The 24,127-nt window shown below is 54.3% G+C and overlaps 2 pseudogenes; both read right to left on the reverse strand.

Moving 5' to 3' along the window:
- Positions 1-5,768: 5,768 nt before the first annotated feature.
- LOC132332505 (PHD finger protein 7-like) lies at positions 5,769-8,020 on the reverse strand (annotated as a pseudogene).
- Positions 8,021-18,318: 10,298 nt separating this feature from the next.
- Positions 18,319-20,578, reverse strand: LOC132332506 (PHD finger protein 7-like; annotated as a pseudogene).
- Positions 20,579-24,127: the final 3,549 nt, after the last annotated feature.

The following is a 24,127-nucleotide window of genomic DNA, read 5'->3' on the forward strand; positions in this document are numbered from 1 at the left end:
GCCCGCAATGGCCCCTGCTCTGCAAGGCCTCCAGCCCTGCCCGTCAGCCGGGGCCGATGCTGCTGCAGGCTAAGAGCCCCGCAGAGCTGCTCATGCCTGGGGCCATTGGCTCTGTCCCCTGCAGCCTGCATGCCGTGTCACCGTGCAGAGGCTGACCCCTGTGCTTGCCCAGGCCCTGGCAACAGCTCCTGTGCTGCTCCTGCACTGCCCAGGGCACCCACGGCGCTGCTCGGGCCTCACACCGACCAGAACCTGCTGGGGCTGTGACAGCTCTGCTGCTCTGGCCACGGCTCTCGAGCAAAGCACCCACCTGTCCCTGGGCTGGGGGCAGTGCCCAGGTCGGGCTTGGCAGAGGGCTTCTGGAGGGCTGGGGACACTGCTCTGGCCTGGCCTAGCCTAGGCCTGGGGGACCCTTGACATTCCTGCTTGCCCTTGGAGCCACCAGGGATGGGCTGGAGCTCAAGGGCCCCGGCCTGGCCGCACAGTCAGGACTGGAGCCTTCCCTGGCTCCCCAGGACACGAGACCCTCAGCCCCAGCTCCAAAACACGGCCTAACAGGGTTTGCAGATATTTATCCCTGTTAGATCTTTGAAAGGATTTTGAAAGTAACGTTGGTGGGCAACTTCTTCAAGGAACAAACGTGACTCGCTTCTGATCAGTAAAAGGTTTATTGGTTTGCTTCCACTTTCTATTTGGTATCCTTATGCTTCCTTTGGCATTCCAGAAAATAAAGAAAATCTAAGAAATTCTTCAGAGAAGTTTCTGAATCCACTATTAGGCGAAGTCTCTAAATTCACAGTATCCCTAAACTACATAAAGTCGAGTAGCTGATCCTGTAACATACAAAGACGTCCTGGTTTACCTGACTGGACAACACAACATGATGTTATGCACGCTGGTACAATAAAAAACTTCTCTTCCCTGGTTGTTACAAATTTAAAGCTCTTCTTGAGGTTCTGAATTAGTTTTGCATGCATTCCCTCCCCATGCCCAGCTTTCACCTAGAGTTACCAGGGAATAGATGTTTCATACTCACCTCAAGCAATAATCTACGTCTCTCTTCCCAACCCTCTTTTTCTTCACTGAGCTCTACTAATCTACAAAATAACTTTGGTCCCTCTGCACAAAAGAAACAACCAATTAATAGGCTTAAACACTTCTGATGGTGCTGCTGCTTCTAACAATCATGAAAAACACAGCAATAAAGTCAGAAATCATTTCTTCACATCCCTCCTGTTCTCCTGCCCCCCAGCACACCTTGGCTCCAGCAGAAATGTTCCCTACTGCAGCCAGGTGTACTAAGAGCAATGAAAGGCAACAGCAGTTTTCCTCAAGATGCTGCAATCTAAATTGCAGTGAAACTGCAGCTGTTTCATTAAAAGCTCAGCACCAGCACCCCACATCTTCCCCCAGAACTGAGGCCTGCTGAGGAATGAGCTCTCCATTTCAACACACCCTGTAAATCAGACAGGCTGGATGATTGCAGGCCGGTAACTGTATGAGCACAGCAGTGCACTTCATCAGGGTTATCTAATCAGTCCCAAGAAAGGCACATCCTTTAAGCCTGTCTTAAGACTCTATTCTACAAATCATAACCAGCAATTGTTTTGGGGGCCTGTGCAGTTTTTGGGGACTGTCTGCGTTACCTTGGTTGTTGTTTTCTTTGTTTCTAAATACAAAATTCACTGGATTCAGAAGAGAAAGGTCCAGATTCATTAAGACAAAGAACCCCAGGGACATACGTGGCTGACAAGAACACTAAACATTCCTAACGGCAACACCAGAAAGAGAGGAAAAAGTTAAGGATGATATACATACCTGAAAGGATCCAAAATGTCTAGGTAACCTGTCAAGTGACTAATTTTTTGGTAAACTCTACAAGTCCAGACTCCTAATAGGCAATTATCTGAAAGAAAAAAAAAAAAGCCAGAAATCAGCTTGACCTTTATTTTAGCAGGAATTTCTCACAGGATTCTACCACAACTTGGACCACACGTAAGGGTGGCAAATTTTGACTAGAAAACTTTCATAACTAGGCAGCACTTTTTCCTCCTCACTGAATTCCAGGAAGAGTTTAAAAGGAAAAAAATACAAAAGGGGGTGAAGAAATTTTCTCATACCTCTTAGGCATTCATCATCTTTGGAGAAGAAAAAAACTCTAGCACTTTCTGTGCGTGGTAAAGAAAGAAACCTAGACAAGTACAAAGAGATTTGAGCATCTTAAATTTGAGCATCTCAAATTCCATGAACATGACTTAAACCTCAAGTGCTTCAGAGAAATTGTATACATTGAAGAGCTTTATTCCCTGGTAATTAAATAGAGCTTTTTGTTTTACAAAACCCACTTCTAAAGAGAAAACTGACTGCGTCTTTGTCTTTTGGGCAAACTCAGTTTGGAGTTGGTCAAACCAAAATGACCCAGTTAATTTCTTGTGCTCTACTTCTCTTTTTTTCACATGCAACTTCACATCAGATGGGCTGCTGGGAGTTTTCACTCTGTGCAGCAGGAATGGTTTTCCAAGATGACTTTCACTGCTCAGAGGTGTGCAATGTCACTTTCCCACTTCCCGAGTGCTGCTAGTAATATTCCCACAGCCCCCAACTACTACAGCCAAGTAGACAACAAAGAGAAATGGAACTTGCATTTCTTGGTCCTTTTCAGTTTCTGACATCTCTGGCTCATCATCACCCTCAGAACTGCTGTCTTGGAAACGTGGATCCTCTTGCCGTGTGTCTTTTACCGGCTTTGTGGTTCCAAGTACGTAAGGCTCTGCGATAACAGCACCGATAGAGAAAAAAGCCAAAGCCACATTATTCCTCTACTGGTCAGGACAAATTCCTCCTTTCAAGTGAAATACTTACAGTGGAAAGGAAGGACAGAATCTGCCCCTGCCAGATTTTCTAAGCTACATCTCTGCTCATGTGTATTTTCCACTTTGTTCTAGGGATCCCTTATATCTTCTTGAGCATTTATCATCACATTCGGAAGACGCTGAATACCTTCTGAGTTCAGCAGAAGTGTGGGGGGCTTGTTGCTTTGTGCTGTTGCATTGGGTTTTTTAATATTTTGGATAACTTCATGCAGTTTCTTTTGTCTCCTACATGACTGGGGCTCAATTTAATGTTGTTTCATCTTCATTTCCTGCGGCCTCATTTTATCTAAGGTTAGGACACCCCAATGATCATGTGTCATTCCGTTTCCTTTTGCTAAAGGTCCAAGAATAGAATTCAGTAACAAACAGAATGTTCATGCATCTTGGGGTCAGCTCCCCGACTTTGCTCCTCCCTCTACATTAATGCACATTTCCTTTAAATCTTGATGGGTTCCATGAAACTTGACATGACTTGTGTGTCACCTTTTTCCCTGTTTGAGGAATTCAGGGCATGAACACAGGCTTTTTCACCACTCAACAAAAACCCCAATGCCTTCTCAAAGCATGCCTTTCAGAATTCCTGAACTGTGAGCATGAGTTACCTCTCATTAATCTACCATAGCCATGGCAAGCAGAAATGAAGATCAAAATGCTTCTGCCTAATTACTGACTTCTGCTGCTGAAAATCGCCTGGGTCCTGACTTTCTTTACACCATAATGCTCTAGAGTGCCCGCCAGAAGTTCTTCCTGAGCAATGGCACTGTTAGAAGGGTTCTGCTGTTACCTTCTTTGATGGCCAAGTCCTCTGTGCCTCCAAAGAAGGAAACCTTGAAAGCACTCAGCTCCTGAGCTGCGTCGTTCTCAGGCAAAGGTCCCAGATGGTCATCTGGGGCAGAGTCCTGTGCATCCTCTTTGTCCCGGGGTATTTCCTCAGTCTTTTCTGGTTTGTTCTTTGACGATCCAATCAGGTCTTTCAAATCAGCATCAATATTGTAAAAGTTTTCTTCAGACACTTGAGGCAGTGTCTCACTCTCTTCTTTCTTCCTTTTTTGGCTTTACTGCAATGAGATTGTTCAAGGATAGCAACCCAGCACATGTCCTTTTCAGACACAGCTCCCCTAAGAGCCACCTTGTTCTGAATGTCTCCCTAAGCATATCCAAACCCATTAAGGAGCGGTTCACTTTTAAGGGCATGCGTGGGGAAACTTCTGAGGTTGGAGTCTAAAGGCAGCAACAAGAGTCCTTTTCAATTAGCCACATCCTCTAGTGACTTTTCACAGAAATACATGCTTACACAGAAATCAAGGTATTTAGCACAGACTTCTTTCCTGCCAGTAGAAAGAAACATCAAGAGCTAATATGGTTCTCTCACAGACCTGCAGATCTCAAGGTCCCTCTACTGACCGTTCTCACCTTCACTTCCGGCAGGGAACACATGGACTAGAAAGAAAAGTTGGCGCTACGTGCTGCTGTTGGAGGTCCCAGTTGAGGTCCGACGTCGCTGGCGGGAGTGGCTGCTCCTGCGCGATGTCCCTGACCGTGTCCCCCTACGCCTGGGCCTCTCAGCACTCGCTGCTGTCCTCCTGCTCCTGTCCTGGCGACTCCTGGGTGGCACAGGTGGATTGGAGGCCCGGCGCTGCAGGCGGGAGCAGCTGGGTCTGGGGGACGTCCATGACGATGTCTCCCTTTGCCTGGGCCTCTCAGTCCTTGGCTCTGTCCCACTGTTCCTGTCACGGCGACTCCTGGACCGGACAGGTGGGCTTGGGGCCCGACCTTGCTGGTGGGAGCAGCTGGGTCTTGGGAACGTCCCTGACGATGTCTCCCTTCGCCTGGGCCTCTCAGTCCTTGGTGTTGTCCCACTGTTCCTGTCACAGCGACTCCTGGACCGGACAGGTGGACTCTGGGCCCAACCTTGCTGGTGGGAGCATCTGCGTCTGGAGGATGTCCCTGACCATGTCTGCCTTTGCCTGGGCCTCTCAGCCCTTGGCACTGTCCCACTGTTCCTGTCACGGCGACTCCTGGACCGGACAGGTGGACTCTGGGCCCAACCTTGCAGGCGGGAGCGGCTGCGTCTGGGGGACGTCCCTGTCCATGTCCCCCTACGCCCGGGCCTCTCAGCACTCGCTGTCGTCCTCCTGCTCCTTTCCTGGCCACTCCGGGACCGGACAGGTTGATTGGAGGCCCAACCTTGCAGGCGGGAGTGGCTGCGTCTGGGGGACGTCCCTGACGATGTCCCCCTACGCCTGGGCCTCTCAGCACTCGCTGCTGTCCTCCTGCTCCTGTCCTGGCGACTCCTGGACTGCACAGGTGGATTGGAGGCCCAGCGCTGCAGGCGGGAGTGGCTGCGTCTGGAGGACGTCCCAGACGATGTCTCCCTTTGCCTGGGCCTCTCGGTCCTTGGTGTTGTCCCACTATTCCTCTCATGGCGACTCCTGGACCGAACAGGCGGACTCTGGGCCCTACCTTGCTGGCGGGACCGACTGTGTCTGGGGGATGCCCGTGAAGGTGTCTCCCTTCTCTGGGGCCTCCCAGCCCTTGATCTTGTCCTGCTGCTCCTGTAACGGCGACTCCTCAAAGGAACAGGTCCATTTGGGGCCTGACCGTGCTGGCGAGAGCGGCTTCGCCTGCGGCCAGGCCGAGCACGTCTGGAATGGACCCTGTCCTCAGGGTCAGTGGAGCTGCTGTATGTTGACCTTGATCTGCATGGGCTGCTTCTGTCCAGCGAGGAAGATGGCAGTGACTGCTGCCATGCTGCCTGTTGGGGCCTGCTGCAGTTTTGAGCTTCTGCAGACAGAATTTGATGAGGCAGACGCGATGGCCTGGGGCTGTGAGAGGTGTGGCTGACAGCCTCCAAATCTGGGGAGCCATGAGAAGGCCCCAGTCCTGACTGTCTGGTCAAGCTGCGGCCATTGAGCTCTGACTCATCCCTGGAGGCTGTAAGGGCAAGCAGGAATGTCAAAGACCCCCCAGGCTTGGGCCAGGCCAGGCCAGAGCAGTGCCCCCAGCCCTCCAGCAGTGGATGCGCTCTGCCAAGCCCAGCCTGGGCACTGTCCCCAGCCCAGGGACACCGGGGGCTTTGACTCATACCTGTTCCGAGCCCAGCACAGCTGTCACACTCCCATCTGCGTGTGCTGTTTCCCAGGCCAGAGCAGCGTCTGTGGGTGCCCTCGGCAGCACAGGAGGAGCAAAGGAGCAATTCCCAGGGCCTGGGGAAGCAAAGAGGCTCATAGCACAGATGACAAAGTGTCCTCATGCCTGGTTCTCTGGTCAACCTCTTCAAGTCCTTTACTCTTTGGGCCCATGCCAAGATATAGTTTCCCTACAGAGCCCTGGGAGCAGCTTCCCAACTCACCCCTCTTCCTCTGCCTGCTCCCTGCCTCCAGGGTAAAGGCATTCCACAGCATTGCACTGGCTGTGCCTCTCTCCTAGATCAGCAAACGCATTGTTGTCCTCCCATGTTGGCTGCCTGATGGAGAAATGGAAAGCTGATGAATTTCTGCTGCCCTCCCCTCATGGAGGTCCAGGGCGTCCCTGCTCTTCTTCCAATGCTTTTCCAAGTTGGGCATGAAGCTGAAGCCCAGACTCACAGGACAGGGCAGGGCCTGGGATGCTGGGGCAGGGCCTGGAACAGCACAGCACTTGCTCCCTCCTGGCCAGGCAGAAGGACACCAACCTGAAGGGGACTCGGATCCCCAAGACGATCATTTCAACAAGGAATTCTTCACTCTCCCTGCACAGGGGGCAGTGGAGGCATAAAAGACCAGCACGCAAGGCCAGTCCCTGCAGGGCAAACACAAGCAGGGTGAGCGAGGCCCTGCTGCTGCTGCTGCTGAGCACCTGCTGTGGCCCGGGGCTGAGGGGAGCCCTCCAACCTGGATGCAGTCCCTGTGGAACCAGGCCCTTCTGCACGTTGGGCACACCAGGGTTGTGAAGGTCTTCCTGTCCTCCACAGGCTCCATGCAGATGGGGCAATCGGTGCCTGGCTCAGGAGTCGCCTGCACGTCCTGCTCTAGACGGTGCTCAGGGCAGAAGGACCTAGAGGCAATGGATGGGCTAAGTGAGAAATGCGGGATCATTCCCCAGGGTGGCCTCAAGGAGAGACGAGGTACCTGAACGGAGTAATGTATTGATTCATACAGCCGCCCTCCTTGGCACAGGGCAGGTGGAACCATCTCCCGCAGTCCTCCTTGCAGCACATGATGGTTGCTCCTCTCTGGCCGCAGACGCAGCAGAGCTGCAAAGAGCCAAGCAGCCCCATCAGCAGCAGCAGCAGCCTCGGGGCCTCCCCTGGCAGCCCCACGGCTCCGGGCAGGGCGCAGGATGTGGCCGCTGCCGGGTCGCAGCCCACAGAGCCGCCTGGTGGAGGAGGGAGGCTCCTGTGCCAGAGCTGCTGGGAGCCAGACTTTGTCCCGGCTCTTGGGCCGGCCTTTCTTCCCTGCTGTCTGGGCTAAGCTCTGGCAAAGCTCGCCTGGCACAAATCTCCGTGCTCTTGTCCGCCTCTCACCTTCTGTGCCGCCCGCTGGACTGCAATTAGGATGTCTCGAGGCAGAAAGCCCATCAGTCCAACGCGGATGTTCTCTTGGTGAAACAGTAGAGTGGCGAAAAACTGCAGCCAAGGGGAGGAGCAGATGAGGAGAGGGTGGCAGCAACTGCCCGTTGCAAAGGTGGAGGGAGTGCCCGGAGCCACTCACCATGCAGAACACGTGGGCACAGATCCCACTCTTCTGCAGTTTGTCACCGCACATGTCCGGGTCAGCCTCCACGCGGCGACACAGCATGCAGGCTGCAGGGGACAGAGCCAATGGCCCCAGGCATGAGCAGCTCTGCTGGGCTCTTAGCCTGCAGCAGCATCGGCCCCAAGGCTGCTCTGTCCCTGCCCGGCTGACGGGTAGGGCTGGAGGCCTTGCAGAGCAGGGGCCATTGCGGGCACGGCTGTCCCAGGAGCTGCCCCCTGGCCCAGCTGGGCCCTGCTTGGGGAGGAAGGAGGCTCCCAGCCCCAGCATGGCTGAGCAGTTCCTGCCTCCCCCTGCCTCTGCTCTGGGCCCCACACTGCCTGCCACAAGAGCCCCTGGGCCAGGCTGTCACAGGGCCGCTTTGCCCTCACCTGGCTCCCTGGCACCAGGGCCCTCCTGCTTGCTGTCGCCCATGTCGGCTGTCAGCGGTGATTTTCTCTCCACGAGTGACGTGGTCGCTTCAAAATCTTTGTCCTCTCTCTCTGTGGGAGAAAGAAGAGTGCGGGCAGTTTGCAGAACAGGCCCAGAGCCACGAAGGCTCAACTCCCTGCTCAGCCCTGTGTGAGCCCTGCTCCTGTCCGCCTTCTCCTCCCGTCGTCGCGTTGAGGAACACCACAGTGTTCTCTGGCTGTTCCTCCGCTGAATCTGGGAAGGGAGAGGCAGGTGAGCCTGCAGCAAGGCCCAGAGCCCCGAGGTGTGGGGCCCCTCTGGTCCCTGGGCAGCCACGTCCCTGCCCTACCTTCTCCTCCCGTTGTCAGGTAGCACTGACACCTGGCCTGAGCCCAGCGCTTCCTTTTGTGGCCTTGGTCGCACAGGTCACAATGGCCGCTCTGACATCAGCACTGTGTGCCCAAAATTGGGGCAGCCAAGGCCTCAGGTCCCTGGCAACCACTTGTGGCGGCCCCCTTGGGCACCGAGGTTCTGAGGTGGGTCCGAGCGTTTGGTCAGGGTGGAACCAGGGCCGGGACTCCTGCAGCATGTGCAGGGTCAAATGCCAGGCCCTGGGGCAGCCATTGAGGGTGGTACTGTAGGCAGGAAGGTGCTGTTCAGGCACTGCCACTCCAGGGCTCCTGTCCCAGCCAAGGGAAATCTCTGCTCCTGCCCCTGGCAGTCGGCTGCCCAGAGAGCCGCTGCGGAGTCTCCTGCACTGCAGAGATTCAAAACCTGCTCTAGGTGAACTGACGTTTTCCTCAAGACCTGTCTGGAGAAAACTAAGATGAACCTGATTTGATGCTGCTGCTGATCACCGTTGGGTACAGGAGATAAACCTGGAGACCACCACCACTGCCTCCAGACCCCAATTATCCTGTCATCCTGTGAACTAACAGCTTTGACATTGCATCTAAATGGAAAAAGTAGTATTAACCTCCTTAGAAGCGTCATCTTTTATACTGACTCAGTGGAAACACAGTAAATTCAGTGAGAATTTTCTGTGTACATTTGACAGGAGAGCTTGCAACAGTCCTCGACTCAAGTCAAATGCAAGAGGATACTTTTCCTACATTATAGGAACTTTGCCAGTTTTTCCTGCTAGCAAATACATTCGGAAAAAAATCAGGAAGAGAAGCACAAACAATTCTTGTCGATTTTTCTCATTCATGTCTTTGCAAACATGCTCCTGGAAATCCAGATCATTGACTTCTGGAACAATCAGTGGGAACTCTGGGAACCAGGGCAAGAGCTGATAAGCAGGGACACCCTGCACCTGCCTGATGCTGGGGCAGCAGGAGTTCATCCATTTTCCTGTCTCCATGGGAGAGCCACCTTGGGTGGGAAAGGATCCCTTCATCGGTCTAGGAGGGAGGCACAGCCAGTGCAATGCCAGGGAATGCCTTCACCCAGTAGGCAGGGAGGAGGCAGAGGGGTGAGTTGGGAAGCTGCAGCCGGGGCTGTGCAGGGCACCCGGCAAGGGCTCGAAGCAGAAGGAGCCGGAAGAGCTTGGCCGGACAATCCTGAGCTCTGGACACTTTGTCCTCAGCACCTGGAACCCGTTTGCTTCTCCAGGCCCTGGGCACTGCTCCGGTGCTGCTCATGCAAGTTACATACAGACACCGAGCTACTGCCCTGTCTCAACCCTCTTCAGCACTGGACAGCACAACACAGTAGCATGTTCTCTTCAGTACATGGTCTAATTACAAATAGTCCTGCCAAGCCTCACATACAAAGCACACACACAAAAACCCCACACCCTGGTACAAACCTTGCCCCAACACAAAGTGCAAGTTGCTGTTCAGAAACACAGGGTAACACTTTTGGCCAATGCTTTTTCCTGTTAGATCTTTCAAAGGATTGCAAAGGTGACGTTGTTTGGCAACTTCTTCAAGGAACAAACTGGAAACGCTTCTGATTTTTTAAAGATTTATTCGTTTGCTTTCACTTTTCCTTTCGGCATCCTTACGCTTCTCCTGGCATTCCAGAAAATCATGAAAATCCATCGTAATACTAGGGGAAGTTTCTGAATTCACTGTTTGTCTTTCTTGACATACAATTAAGAACTGGTCGAGTAGTACACAGAGAAGCAGTGGTTTCCCTAACTGGACATCACAAGATGATGTTATACACTCTACTATGCTAAAAAACATTTGTTGCCTGGTAACTGCAAAGACTCAAGCTCTTCTAGAGGCTATCTCCTGTGCCACACTGTACTCCTAAAACCTTTGCTGCCTGGAAATTATAGGGGTTCAAGCTCTTCTAGAAGCTTTCCCCAGTGCAACTTCATTTGGGTCCTCTCTGCTCAACTATCAAGGCTGTCCAGGTCTCACTGAAGGGCAGCAGAGCCTTGTGGTGCCTCAGCCCCTGCTCCCGGTTCTGTCCCATCAGCAAATGTGCTGAGGGAGCTCCGTCCCTTCTGCCAGGGCACAGGGGAATAAGGCAAACAAGGCTGGCCCCAGCACGGCCCCCTGAGCTCACAGCTATCTGAGTTTGGAGCTCCCCTGTCCACTTCTCTACCCCACTGTCCCTGAGCTGCCTCAAGAGGAGCCTCAGGATTTATGGGAGGCAGGGACAAAGACTTGCTGAAGTCCTGGCTGACAACAACCACTGCTCTCCCCTCACAAACCCAGCCAGTCACTGCAGCAGAGGTGGCTATGAGCTTGGTCAAACATTGTTTCCCTTCCTGTTACTCCACAGGCTTAGAGATGGCATCCTAGAGGAGCTGTTCTGTCACTTTTCTGGCGATGGAGCTGAGGCTGATGGGCCTGCAGTTTCCTGGCTCCTTCTTGGTGCCCTTTTGGAAGACTGCAGTGATGTTGGCTTTCCTCCACTGCTCACACCTCTCTGGGAGTATCTCCTTCCGTGACCTGCTGGCAGATCGCCCTGAGCCAGAGGCAGGAGCAGAGATTTCCCTTGGCCCCAAAAGGGAGCACTGGGTTCAGGCCAGTCACTGCCAACGGGAGGAGAAGGTAGGGCAGGGACGTGGCTGCCCAGGGACCAGAGGGGCCCCACACCTCAGGGCTCTGGGCCTTGCTGCAGGCTCACCTGCCTCTCCCTTCCCAGATTCAGCGGAGGAACAGCCAGAGGACTCTGTGGTGTTCCTTGGCGAGATGACAGGAGGAGAAGGCAGACAGGAGCAGGGCTCACACAGGGCTGAGCAGGGAGTTGAGCCCTCATGGCTCTGGGCCTGTTCTGCAAACTCCCCGCACTCTTCTTTCTCCCACAGAGAGAGAGGACAAACACCTCAAAGAGACCACAGGAGCTCCTGACAGGGCCTCACTGCAGACAGCTGCCATGTCTGACAGCAAGCAGGAGGGCTCTGAGGCCAGGGAGCCAGGTGAGGGCAAAGCGGCCCTGTGACAGCCTGGCCCAGGGGCTCTTGTGGCAGGCAGTGTGGGGCTCAGAGCAGAGGCAGGGGGAGGCAGGAGCTGCTCAGCCATGCCGGGGCTGGGAGCCTCCTTCCTCCCCAAGCAGGGCCCAGCTGGGCCAGGGGGCAGCTCCTGGGACAGCCGTGCCCGCAATGGCCCCTGCTCTGCAAGGCCTCCAGCCCTGCCTGTCAGCCGGGCAGGGACAGAGCAGCCTTGGGGCCGATGCTGCTGCAGGCTAAGAGCCCCGCAGAGCTGCTCATGCCTGGGGCCATTGGCTCTGTCCCCTGCAGCCTGCATGCTGTGTCGCCGCGTGGAGGCTGACCCGGACATGTGCGGTGACAAACTGCAGAAGAGTGGGATCTGTGCCCACGTGTTCTGCATGGTGAGTGGCTCCGGGCACTCCCTCCACCATTGCAACGGGCAGTTGCAGCCACCCTCTCCTCATCTGCTCCTCCCCTTGGCTGCAGCTTTTCGCCACTCTACTGTTTCACCAAGAGAACATCCGCGTTGGGCTCATGGGCTTTCTCCCTCGAGACATCCTAATTGCAGTCCAGCGGGCGGCACAGAAGGTGAGAGGCGGACAAGAGCACGGAGATTTGTGCCAGGCGAGCTTTGCCAGAGCTTAGCCCAGACAGCAGGGAAGAAAGGCCGGCCCAAGAGCCGGGACAAAGTCTGGCTCCCAGCAGCTCTGGCACAGGAGCCTCCCTCCTCCACCAGGCAGCTCTGTGGGCTGCGACCCGGCAGCGGCCACATCCTGCGCCCTGCCCGGAGCCGTGGGGCTGCCAGGGGAGGCCCCGAGGCTGCTGCTGCTGCTGATGGGGCTGCTTGGCTCTTTGCAGCTCTGCTGCGTCTGCGGCCAGAGAGGAGCAACCATCATGTGCTGCAAGGAGGACTGCGGGAGATGGTTCCACCTGCCCTGTGCCAAGGAGGGCGGCTGTATGAATCAATACATTACTCCATTCAGGTACCTCATCTGGCCCAGGGGCTCTTGTGGCAGGCAGTGTGGGGCTCAAAGCAGAGGCAGGGGGAGGCAGGAACTGCTCAGCCATGCCGGGGCTGGGAGCCTCCTTCCTCCCCAAGCAGGGCCCAGCTGGGCCAGGGGGCAGCTCCTGGGACAGCCGTGCCCGCAATGGCCCCTGCTCTGCAAGGCCTCCAGCCCTGCCCGTCAGCCGGGCAGGGACAGAGCAGCCTTGGGGCCGATGCTGCTGCAGGCTAAGAGCCCCGCAGAGCTGCTCATGCCTGGGGCCATTGGCTCTGTCCCCTGCAGCCTGCATGCCGTGTCACCGTGCAGAGGCTGACCCCTGTGCTTGCCCAGGCCCTTGCAACAGCTCATGTGCTGCTCCTGCACTGCCCAGGGCACCCACGGCGCTGCTCGGGCCTCACACCGACCAGAACCTGCTGGGGCTGTGACAGCTCTGCTGCTCTGGCCACGGCTCTCGAGCAAAGCACCCACCTGTCCCTGGGCTGGGGGCAGTGCCCAGGTCGGGCTTGGCAGAGGGCTTCTGGAGGGCTGGGGACACAGCTCTGGCCTGGCCTAGCCTTGGCCTGGGGGACCCTTGACATTCCTGCTTGCCCTTGGAGCCACCAGGGATGGGCTGGAGCTCAAGGGCCCCGGCCTGGCCGCACAGTCAGGACTGGAGCCTTCCCTGGCTCCCCAGGACACGAGACCCTCAGCCCCAGCTCCAAAACACGGCCTAACAGGGTTTGCAGATATTTATCCCTGTTAGATCTTTGAAAGGATTTTGAAAGTAACGTTGGTGGGCAACTTCTTCAAGGAACAAACGTGACTCGTTTCTGATCAGTAAAAGGTTTATTGGTTTGCTTCCACTTTCTATTTGGTATCCTTATGCTTTCTTTGGCGTTCCAGAAAATAAAGAAAATCTAAGAAATTCTTCAGAGAAGTTTCTGAATCCACTATTAGGCGAAGTCTCTAAATTCACAGTATCCCTAAACTACATAAAGTCGAATAGCTGATCCTGTAACATACAAAGACGTCCTGGTTTACCTGACTGGACAACACAACATGATGTTATGCACGCTGGTACAATAAAAAACTTCTCTTCCCTGGTTGTTACAAATTTAAAGCTCTTCTTGAGGTTCTGAATTAGTTTTGCATGCATTCCCTCCCCATGCCCAGCTTTCACCTAGAGTTACCAGGGAATAGATGTTTCATACTCACCTCAAGCAATAATCTACGTCTCTCTTCCCAACCCTCTTTTTCTTCACTGAGCTCTACTAATCTACAAAATAACTTTGGTCCCTCTGCACAAAAGAAACAACCAATTAATAGGCTTAAACACTTCTGATGGTGCTGCTGCTTCTAACAATCATGAAAAACACAGCAATAAAGTCAGAAATCATTTCTTCACATCCTTCCTGTTCTCCTGCCCCCCAGCACACCTTGGCTCCAGCAGAAATGTTCCCTACTGCAGCCAGGTGTACTAAGAGCAATGAAAGGCAACAGCAGTTTTCCTCAAGATGCTGCAATCTAAATTGCAGTGAAACTGCAGCTGTTTCATTAAAAGCTCAGCACCAGCACCCCACATCTTCCCCCAGAACTGAGGCCTGCTGAGGAATGAGCTCTCCATTTCAACACACCCTGTAAATCAGACAGGCTGGATGATTGCAGGCCGGTAACTGTATGAGCACAGCAGTGCACTTCATCAGGGTTATCTAATCAGTCCCAAGAAAGGCACATCCTTTAAGCCTGTCTTAAGACTCTATTCTACAAAACATAACTAGCAATTGTTTTGGGGGCCTGTGCAGTTTTTGGGGACTGTCTGCGTTACCTTGGTTGTTGTTTTCTTTGTTTCTAAATACAAAATTCACTGGATTCAGAAGAGAAAGGTCCAAATTCATTAGGACAAAGAACCCCAGGGACATACGTGGCTGACAAGAACACTAAACATTTCTAACGGCAACACCAGAAAGAGAGGAAAAAGTTAAAGATGATATACATACCTGAAAGGATCCAAAATGTCTAGGTAACCTGTCAAGTGACTAATTTTTTGGTAAACTCTACAAGTCCAGACTCCTAATAGGCAATTATCTGAAAGAAAAAAAAAAAAGCCAGAAATCAGCTTGACCTTTATTTTAGCAGGAATTTCTCACAGGATTCTACCACAACTTGGACCACACGTAAGGGTGGCAAATTTTGACTAGAAAACTTTCATAACTAGGCAGCACTTTTTCCTCCTCACTGAATTCCAGGAAGAGTTTAAAAGGAAAAAAATACAAAAGGGGGTGAAGAAATTCTCTCATACCTCTTAGGCATTCATCATCTTTGCAGAAGAAAAAAACTCTAGCACTTTCTGTGTGTAGTAAAGAAAGAAACCTAGACAAGTACAAAGAGATTTGAGCATCTTAAATTTGAGCATCTCAAATTCCATGAACATGACTTAAACCTCAAGTGCTTCAGAGAAATTGTATACATTGAAGAGCTTTATTCCCTGGTAACCAAATAGAGCTTTTTGTTTTACAAAACCCACTTCTAAAGAGAAAACTGACTGCGTCTTTGTCTTTTGGGCAAACTCAGTTTGGAGTTGGTCAAACCAAAATGACCCAGTTAATTTCTTGTGCTCTACTTCTCTTTTTTTCACATGCAACTTCACATCAGATGGGCTGCTGGGAGTTTTCACTCTGTGCAGCAGGAATGGTTTTCCAAGATGACTTTCACTGCTCAGAGGTGTGCAATGTCACTTTCCCACTTCCCGAGTGCTGCTAGTAATATTCCCACAGCCCCCAACTACTACAGCCAAGTAGACAACAAAGAGAAATGGAACTTGCATTTCTTGGTCCTTTTCAGTTTCTGACATCTCTGGCTCATCATCACCCTCAGAACTGCTGTCTTGGAAACGTGGATCCTCTTGCCGTGTGTCTTTTACCGGCTTTGTGGTTCCAAGTACGTAAGGCTCTGCGATAACAGCACCGATAGAGAAAAAAGCCAAAGCCACATTATTCCTCTACTGGTCAGGACAAATTCCTCCTTTCAAGTGAAATACTTACAGTGGAAAGGAAGGACAGAATCTGCCCCTGCCAGATTTTCTAAGCTACATCTCTGCTCATGTGTATTTTCCACTTTGTTCTAGGGATCCCTTATATCTTCTTGAGCATTTATCATCACATTCGGAAGACGCTGAATACCTTCTGAGTTCAGCAGAAGTGTGGGGGGCTTGTTGCTTTGTGCTGTTGCATTGGGTTTTTTAATATTTTGGATAACTTCATGCAGTTTCTTTTGTCTCCTACATGACTGGGGCTCAATTTAATGTTGTTTCATCTTCATTTCCTGCGGCCTCATTTTATCTAAGGTTAGGACACCCCAATGATCATGTGTCATTCCGTTTCCTTTTGCTAAAGGTCCAAGAATAGAATTCAGTAACAAACAGAATGTTCATGCATCTTGGGGTCAGCTCCCCGACTTTGCTCCTCCCTCTACATTAATGCACATTTCCTTTAAATCTTGATGGGTTCCATGAAACTTGACATGACTTGTGTGTCACCTTTTTCCCTGTTTGAGGAATTCAGGGCATGAACACAGGCTTTTTCACCACTCAACAAAAACCCCAATGCCTTCTCAAAGCATGCCTTTCAGAATTCCTGAACTGTGAGCATGAGTTACCTCTCATTAATCTACCATAGCCATGGCAAGCAGAAATGAAGATCAAAATGCTTCTGCCTAATTACTGACTTCTGCTGCTGAAAATCGCCTGGGTCCTGACTTTCTTTACACCATAATGCTCTAGAGTGCCCGCCAGAAGTTCTTCCTGAGCAATGGCACTATTAGAAGGGTTCTGCTGTTACCTTCTTTGATGGCCAAGTCCTCTGTGCCTCCAAAGAAGGAAACCTTGAAAGCACTCAGCTCCTGAGCTGCGTCGTTCTCAGGCATAGGTCCCAGATGGTCATCTGGGGCAGAGTCCTGTGCATCCTCTTTGTCCCGGGGTATTTCCTCAGTCTTTTCTGGTTTGTTCTTTGAAGATCCAATCAGGTCGTTCAAATCAGCATCAATATTGTAAAAGTTTTCTTCAGACACTTGAGGCAGTGTCTCACTCTCTTCTTTCTTCCTTTTTTGGATTTACTGCAATGAGATTGTTCAAGGATAGCAACCCAGCACACGTCCTTTTCAGACACAGCTCCCCTAAGAGCCACCTTGCTCTGAATGTCTCCCTAAGCATATCCAAACCCATTAAGGAGCGGTTCACTTTTAAGGGCATGCAGTGGGGAAACTTCTGAGGTTGGAGTCTAAAGGCAGCAACAAGAGTCCTTTTCAATTAGCCACATCCTCTAGTGACTTTTCACAGAAATACATGCTTACACAGATATCAAGGTATTTAGCACAGACTTCTTTCCTGCCAGTAGAAAGAAACATCAAGAGCTAATATGGTTCTCTCACAGACCTGCAGATCTCAAGGTCCCTCTACTGACCGTTCTCACCTTCACTTCCGGCAGGGAACACATGGACTAGAAAGAAAAGTTGGCGCTACGTGCTGCTGTTGGAGGTCCCAGTTGAGGTCCGACGTCGCTGGCGGGAGCGGCTGCTCCTGTGCGATGTCCCTGACCGTGTCCCCCTACGCCTGGGCCTCTCAGCACTCGCTGCTGTCCTCCTGCTCCTGTCCTGGCGACTCCTGGGCGGCACAGGTGGATTGGAGGCCCGGCGCTGCAGGCGGGAGCAGCTGGGTCTGGGGGACGTCCCTGACGATGTCTCCCTTCGCCTGGGCCTCTCAGTCCTTGGCTCTGTCCCACTGTTCCTGTCACGGCGACTCCTGGACCGGACAGGTGGGCTTGGGGCCCGACCTTGCTGGTGGGAGCAGCTGGGTCTGGGGAACGTCCCTGACGATGTCTCCCTTCGCCTGGGCCTCTCAGTCCTTGGTGTTGTCCCACTGTTCCTGTCACAGCGACTCCTGGACCGGACAGGTGGACTCTTGGCCCAACCTTGCTGGTGGGAGCATCTGCGTCTGGAGGATGTCCCTGACCATGTCTGCCTTTGCCTGGGCCTCTCAGCCCTTGGCACTGTCCCACTGTTCCTGTCACGGCGACTCCTGGACCGGACAGGTGGACTCTGGGCCCAACCTTGCAGGCGGGAGCGGCTGCATCTGGGGGACGTCCCTGTCCATGTCCCCCTACGCCCGGGCCTCTCAGCACTCGCTGTCGTCCTCCTGCTCCTTTCCTGGCCACTCCGGGACCGGACAGGTTGATTGGAGGCCCAACCTTGCAGGCGGGAGTGGCTGCGTCTGGGGGACGTCCCTGACGATGTCCCCCTACGCCTGGGCCTCTCAGCACTCGCTGCTGTCCTCCTGCTCCTGTCCTGGCGACTCCTGGACTGCACAGGTGGATTGGAGGCCCAGCGCTGCAGGCGGGAGTGGCTGCGTCTGGAGGACGTCCCAGACGATGTCTCCCTTTGCCTGGGCCTCTCGGTCCTTGGTGTTGTCCCACTATTCCTCTCATGGCGACTCCTGGACCGAACAGGCGGACTCTGGGCCCTACCTTGCTGGCGGGACCGACTGTGTCTGGGGGATGCCCGTGAAGGTGTCTCCCTTCTCTGGGGCCTCCCAGCCCTTGATCTTGTCCTGCTGCTCCTGTAACGGCGACTCCTCAAAGGAACAGGTCCATTTGGGGCCTGACCGTGCTGGCGAGAGCGGCTTCGCCTGCGGCCAGGCCGAGCACGTCTGGAATGGACCCTGTCCTCAGGGTCAGTGGAGCTGCTGTATGTTGACCTTGATCTGCATGGGCTGCTTCTGTCCAGTGAGGAAGATGGCAGTGACTGCTGCCATGCTGCCTGTTGGGGCCTGCTGCAGTTTTGAGCTTCTGCAGACAGAATTTGATGAGGCAGACGCGATGGCCTGGGGCTGTGAGAGGTGTGGCTGACAGCCTCCAAATCTGGGGAGCCATGAGAAGGCCCCAGTCCTGACTGTCTGGTCAAGCTGGGGCCATTGAGCTCTGACTCATCCCTGGAGGCTGTAAGGGCAAGCAGGAATGTCAAAGACCCCCCAGGCCTGGGCCAGGCCAGGCCAGAGCAGTGCCCCCAGCCCTCCAGCAGTGGATGCGCTCTGCCAAGCCCAGCCTGGGCACTGTCCCCAGCCCAGGGACACCGGGGGCTTTGACTCATACCTGTTCCGAGCCCAGCACAGCTGTCACACTCCCATCTGCGTGTGCTGTTTCTCAGGCCAGAGCAGCGTCTGTGGGTGCCCTCGGCAGCACAGGAGGAGCAAAGGAGCAATTCCCAGGGCCTGGGGAAGCAAAGAGGCTCATAGCACAGATGACAAAGTGTCCCCACGCCTGGTTCTCTGGTCAACCTCTTCAAGTCCTTTACTCTTTGGGCCCATGCCAAGATATAGTTTCCCTGCAGAGCCCTGGGAGCAGCTTCCCAACTCACCCCTCTTCCTCTGCCTGCTCCCTGCCACCAGGGTAAAGGCATTCCACAGCATTGCACTGGCTGTGCCTCTCTCCTAGATCAGCAAACGCGTTGTTGTCCTCCCATGTTGGCTGCCTGATGGAGAAATGGAAAGCTGATGAATTTCTGCTGCCCTCCCCTCATGGAGGTCCAGGGCGTCCCTGCTCTTCTTCCAATGCTTTTCCAAGTTGGGCATGAAGCTGAAGCCCAGACTCACAGGACAGGGCAGGGCCTGGGATGCTGGGGCAGGGCCTGGAACAGCACAGCACTTGCTCCCTCCTGGCTGGTGGGCCAGGCAGAAGGACACCAACCTGAAGGGGACTCGGATCCCCAAGACGATCATTTCGACAAGGAATTCTTCACTCTCCCTGCACAGGGGGCAGTGGAGGCATAAAAGACCAGCACGCATGGCCAGTCCCTGCAGGACAAACACAAGCAGGGTGAGCGAGGCCCTGCTGCTGCTGCTGCTGAGCACCTGCTGTGGCCCGGGGCTGAGGGGAGCCCTCCAACCTGGATGCAGTCCCTGTGGAACCAGGCCCTTCTGCACGTTGGGCACACCAGGGTTGTGAAGGTCTTCCTGTCCTCCACAGGCTCCATGCAGATGGGGCAATCGGTGCCTGGCTCAGGAGTCGCCTGCACGTCCTGCTCTAGACGGTGCTCAGGGCAGAAGGACCTAGAGGCAATGGATGGGCTAAGTGAGAAATGCGGGATCAATCCCCAGGGTGGCCTCAAGGAGAGACGAGGTACCTGAATGGAGTAATGTATTGATTCATACAGCCGCCCTCCTTGGCACAGGGCAGGTGGAACCATCTCCCGCAGTCCTCCTTGCAGCACATGATGGTTGCTCCTCTCTGGCCGCAGACGCAGCAGAGCTGCAAAGAGCCAAGCAGCCCCATCAGCAGCAGCAGCAGCCTCGGGGCCTCCCCTGGCAGCCCCACGGCTCCGGGCAGGGCGCAGGATGTGGCCGCTGCCGGGTCGCAGCCCACAGAGCCGCCTGGTGGAGGAGGGAGGCTCCTGTGCCAGAGCTGCTGGGAGCCAGACTTTGTCCCGGCTCTTGGGCTGGCCTTTCTTCCCTGCTGTCTGGGCTAAGCTCTGGCAAAGCTCGCCTGGCACAAATCTCCGTGCTCTTGTCCGCCTCTCACCTTCTGTGCCGCCCGCTGGACTGCAATTAGGATGTCTCGAGGCAGAAAGCCCATCAGTCCAACGCGGATGTTCTCTTGGTGAAACAGTAGAGTGGCGAAAAACTGCAGCCAAGGGGAGGAGCAGATGAGGAGAGGGTGGCAGCAACTGCCCGTTGCAAAGGTGGAGGGAGTGCCCGGAGCCACTCACCATGCAGAACACGTGGGCACAGATCCCACTCTTCTGCAGTTTGTCACCGCACATGTCCGGGTCAGCCTCCACGCGGCGACACAGCATGCAGGCTGCAGGGGACAGAGCCAATGGCCCCAGGCATGAGCAGCTCTGCGGGGCTCTTAGCCTGCAGCAGCATCGGCCCCAAGGCTGCTCTGTCCCTGCCCGGCTGACGGGTAGGGCTGGAGGCCTTGCAGAGCAGGGGCCATTGCGGGCACGGCTGTCCCAGGAGCTGCCCCCTGGCCCAGCTGGGCCCTGCTTGGGGAGGAAGGAGGCTCCCAGCCCCAGCATGGCTGAGCAGCTCCTGCCTCCCCCTGCCTCTGCTCTGGGCCCCACACTGCCTGCCACAAGAGCCCCTGGGCCAGGCTGTCACAGGGCCGCTTTGCCCTCACCTGGCTCCCTGGCACCAGGGCCCTCCTGCTTGCTGTCGCCCATGTCGGCTGTCAGCGGTGATTTTCTCTCCACGAGTGACGTGGTCGCTTCAAAATGTTTGTCCTCTCTCTCTGTGGGAGAAAGAAGAGTGCGGGCAGTTTGCAGAACAGGCCCAGAGCCACGAAGGCTCAACTCCCTGCTCAGCCCTGTGTGAGCCCTGCTCCTGTCCGCCTTCTCCTCCCGTCGTCGCGTTGAGGAACACCACAGAGTCCTCTGGCTGTTCCTCCGCTGAATCTGGGAAGGGAGAGGCAGGTGAGCCTGCAGCAAGGCCCAGAGCCCCGAGGTGTGGGGCCCCTCTGGTCCCTGGGCAGCCACATCCCTGCCCTACCTTCTCCTCCCGTTGTCAGGTAGCACTGACACCTGGCCTGAGCCCAGCGCTTCCTTTTGTGGCCTTGGTCGCACAGGTCACAATGGCCGCTCTGACATCAGCACTGTGTGCCCAAAATTGGGGCAGCCAAGGCCTCAGGTCCCTGGCAACCACTTGTGGCGGCCCCCTTGGGCACCGAGGTTCTGAGGTGGGTCCGAGCGTTTGGTCAGGGTGGAACCAGGGCCGGGACTCCTGCAGCATGTGCAGGGTCAAATGCCAGGCCCTGGGGCAGCCATTGAGGGTGGTACTGTAGGCAGGAAGGTGCTGTTCAGGCACTGCCACTCCAGGGCTCCTGCCCCAGCCAAGGGAAATCTCTGCTCCTGCCCCTGGCAGTCGGCTGCCCAGAGAGCCGCTGCGGAGTCTCCTGCACTGCAGAGATTCAAAACCTGCTCTAGGTGAACTGACGTTTTCCTCAAGACCTGTCTGGAGAAAACTAAGATGAACCTGATTTGATGCTGCTGCTGATCACCGTTGGGTACAGGAGATAAACCTGGAGACCACCACCACTGCCTCCAGACCCCAATTATCCTGTCATCCTGTGAACTAACAGCTTTGACATTGCATCTAAATGGAAAAAGTAGTATTAACCTCCTTAGAAGCGTCATCTTTTATACTGACTCAGTGGAAACACAGTAAATTCAGTGAGAATTTTCTGTGTACATTTGACAGGAGAGCTTGCAACAGTCCTCGACTCAAGTCAAATGCAAGAGGATACTTTTCCTACATTATAGGAACTTTGCCAGTTTTTCCTGCTAGCAAATACATTCGGAAAAAAATCAGGAAGAGAAGCACAAACAATTCTTGTCGATTTTTCTCATTCATGTCTTTGCAAACATGCTCCTGGAAATCCAGATCATTGACTTCTGGAACAATCAGTGGGAACTCTGGGAACCAGGGCAAGAGCTGATAAGCAGGGACACCCTGCACCTGCCTGATGCTGGGGCAGCAGGAGTTCATCCATTTTCCTGTCTCCATGGGAGAGCCACCTTGGGTGGGAAAGGATCCCTTCATCGGTCTAGGAGGGAGGCACAGCCAGTGCAATGCCAGGGAATGCCTTCACCCAGTAGGCAGGGAGGAGGCAGAGGGGTGAGTTGGGAAGCTGCAGCCGGGGCTGTGCAGGGCACCCGGCAAGGGCTCGAAGCAGAAGGAGCCGGAAGAGCTTGGCCGGACAATCCTGAGCTCTGGACACTTTGTCCTCAGCACCTGGAACCCGTTTGCTTCTCCAGGCCCTGGGCACTGCTCCGGTGCTGCTCATGCAAGTTACATACAGACACCGAGCTACTGCCCTGTCTCAACCCTCTTCAGCACTGGACAGCACAACACAGTAGCATGTTCTCTTCAGTACATGGTCTAATTACAAATAGTCCTGCCAAGCCTCACATACAAAGCACACACACAAAAACCCCACACCCTGGTACAAACCTTGCCCCAACACAAAGTGCAAGTTGCTGTTCAGAAACACAGGGTAACACTTTTGGCCAATGCTTTTTCCTGTTAGATCTTTCAAAGGATTGCAAAGGTGACGTTGTTTGGCAACTTCTTCAAGGAACAAACTGGAAACGCTTCTGATTTTTTAAAGATTTATTCGTTTGCTTTCACTTTTCCTTTCGGCATCCTTACGCTTCTCCTGGCATTCCAGAAAATCATGAAAATCCATCGTAATACCAGGGGAAGTTTCTGAATTCACTGTTTGTCTTTCTTGACATACAATTAAGAACTGGTCCAGTAATACACAGAGAAGCAGTGGTTTCCCTAACTGGACATCACAAGATGATGTTATACACTCTACTATGCTAAAAAACATTTGTTGCCTGGTAACTACAAAGCCTCAAGCTCTTCTAGAGGCTATCTCCTGTGCCACACTGTACTCCTAAAACCTTTGCTGCCTGGAAATTATAGGGGTTCAAGCTCTTCTAGAAGCTTTCCCCAGTGCAACTTCATTTGGGTCCTCTCTGCTCAACTATCAAGGCTGTCCAGGTCTCACTGAAGGGCAGCAGAGCCTTGTGGTGCCTCAGCCCCTGCTCCCGGTTCTGTCCCATCAGCAAATGTGCTGAGGGAGCTCCGTCCCTTCTGCCAGGGCACAGGGGAATAAGGCAAACAAGGCTGGCCCCAGCACGGCCCCTGAGCTCACAGCTATCTGAGTTTGGAGCTCCCCTGTCCACTTCTCTACCCCACTGTCCCTGAGCTGCCTCAAGAGGAGCCTCAGGATTTATGGGAGGCAGGGACAAAGACTTGCTGAAGTCCTGGCTGACAACAACCACTGCTCTCCCCTCACAAACCCAGCCAGTCACTGCAGCAGAGGTGGCTATGAGATTGGTCAAACATTGTTTCCCTTCCTGTTACTCCACAGGCTTAGAGATGGCATCCTAGAGGAGCTGTTCTGTCACTTTTCTGGCGATGGAGCTGAGGCTGATGGGCCTGCAGTTTCCTGGCTCCTTCTTGGTGCCCTTTTGGAAGACTGCAGTGATGTTGGCTTTCCTCCACTGCTCACACCTCTCTGGGGGTATCTCCTTCCCTGACCTGCTAGCAGATCGCCCTGAGCCAGAGGCAGGAGCAGAGATTTCCCTTGGCCCCAAAAGGGAGCACTGGGTTCAGGCCAGTCACTGCCAACGGGAGGAGAAGGTAGGGCAGGGACGTGGCTGCCCAGGGACCAGAGGGGCCCCACACCTCAGGGCTCTGGGCCTTGCTGCAGGCTCACCTGCCTCTCCCTTCCCAGATTCAGCGGAGGAACAGCCAGAGGACTCTGTGGTGTTCCTTGACGAGATGACAGGAGGAGAAGGCAGACAGGAGCAGGGCTCACACAGGGCTGAGCAGGGAGTTGAGCCCTCATGGCTCTGGGCCTGTTCTGCAAACTCCCCGCACTCTTCTTTCTCCCACAGAGAGAGAGGACAAACACCTCAAAGAGACCACAGGAGCTCCTGACAGGGCCTCACTGCAGACAGCTGCCATGTCTGACAGCAAGCAGGAGGGCTCTGGTGCCAGGAAGCCAGGTGAGGGCAAAGCAGCCCTGTGACAGCCTGGCCCAGGGGCTCTTGTGGCAGGCAGTGTGGGGCTCAAAGCAGAGGCAGGGGGAGGCAGGAACTGCTCAGCCATGCCGGGGCTGGGAGCCTCCTTCCTCCCCAAGCAGGGCCCAGCTGGGCCAGGGGGCAGCTCCTGGGACAGCCGTGCCCGCAATGGCCCCTGCT

This window comes from Haemorhous mexicanus, chromosome 11 (genome assembly GCF_027477595.1).
Source record: "Haemorhous mexicanus isolate bHaeMex1 chromosome 11, bHaeMex1.pri, whole genome shotgun sequence".
NCBI lineage: Eukaryota > Metazoa > Chordata > Aves > Passeriformes > Fringillidae > Haemorhous > Haemorhous mexicanus.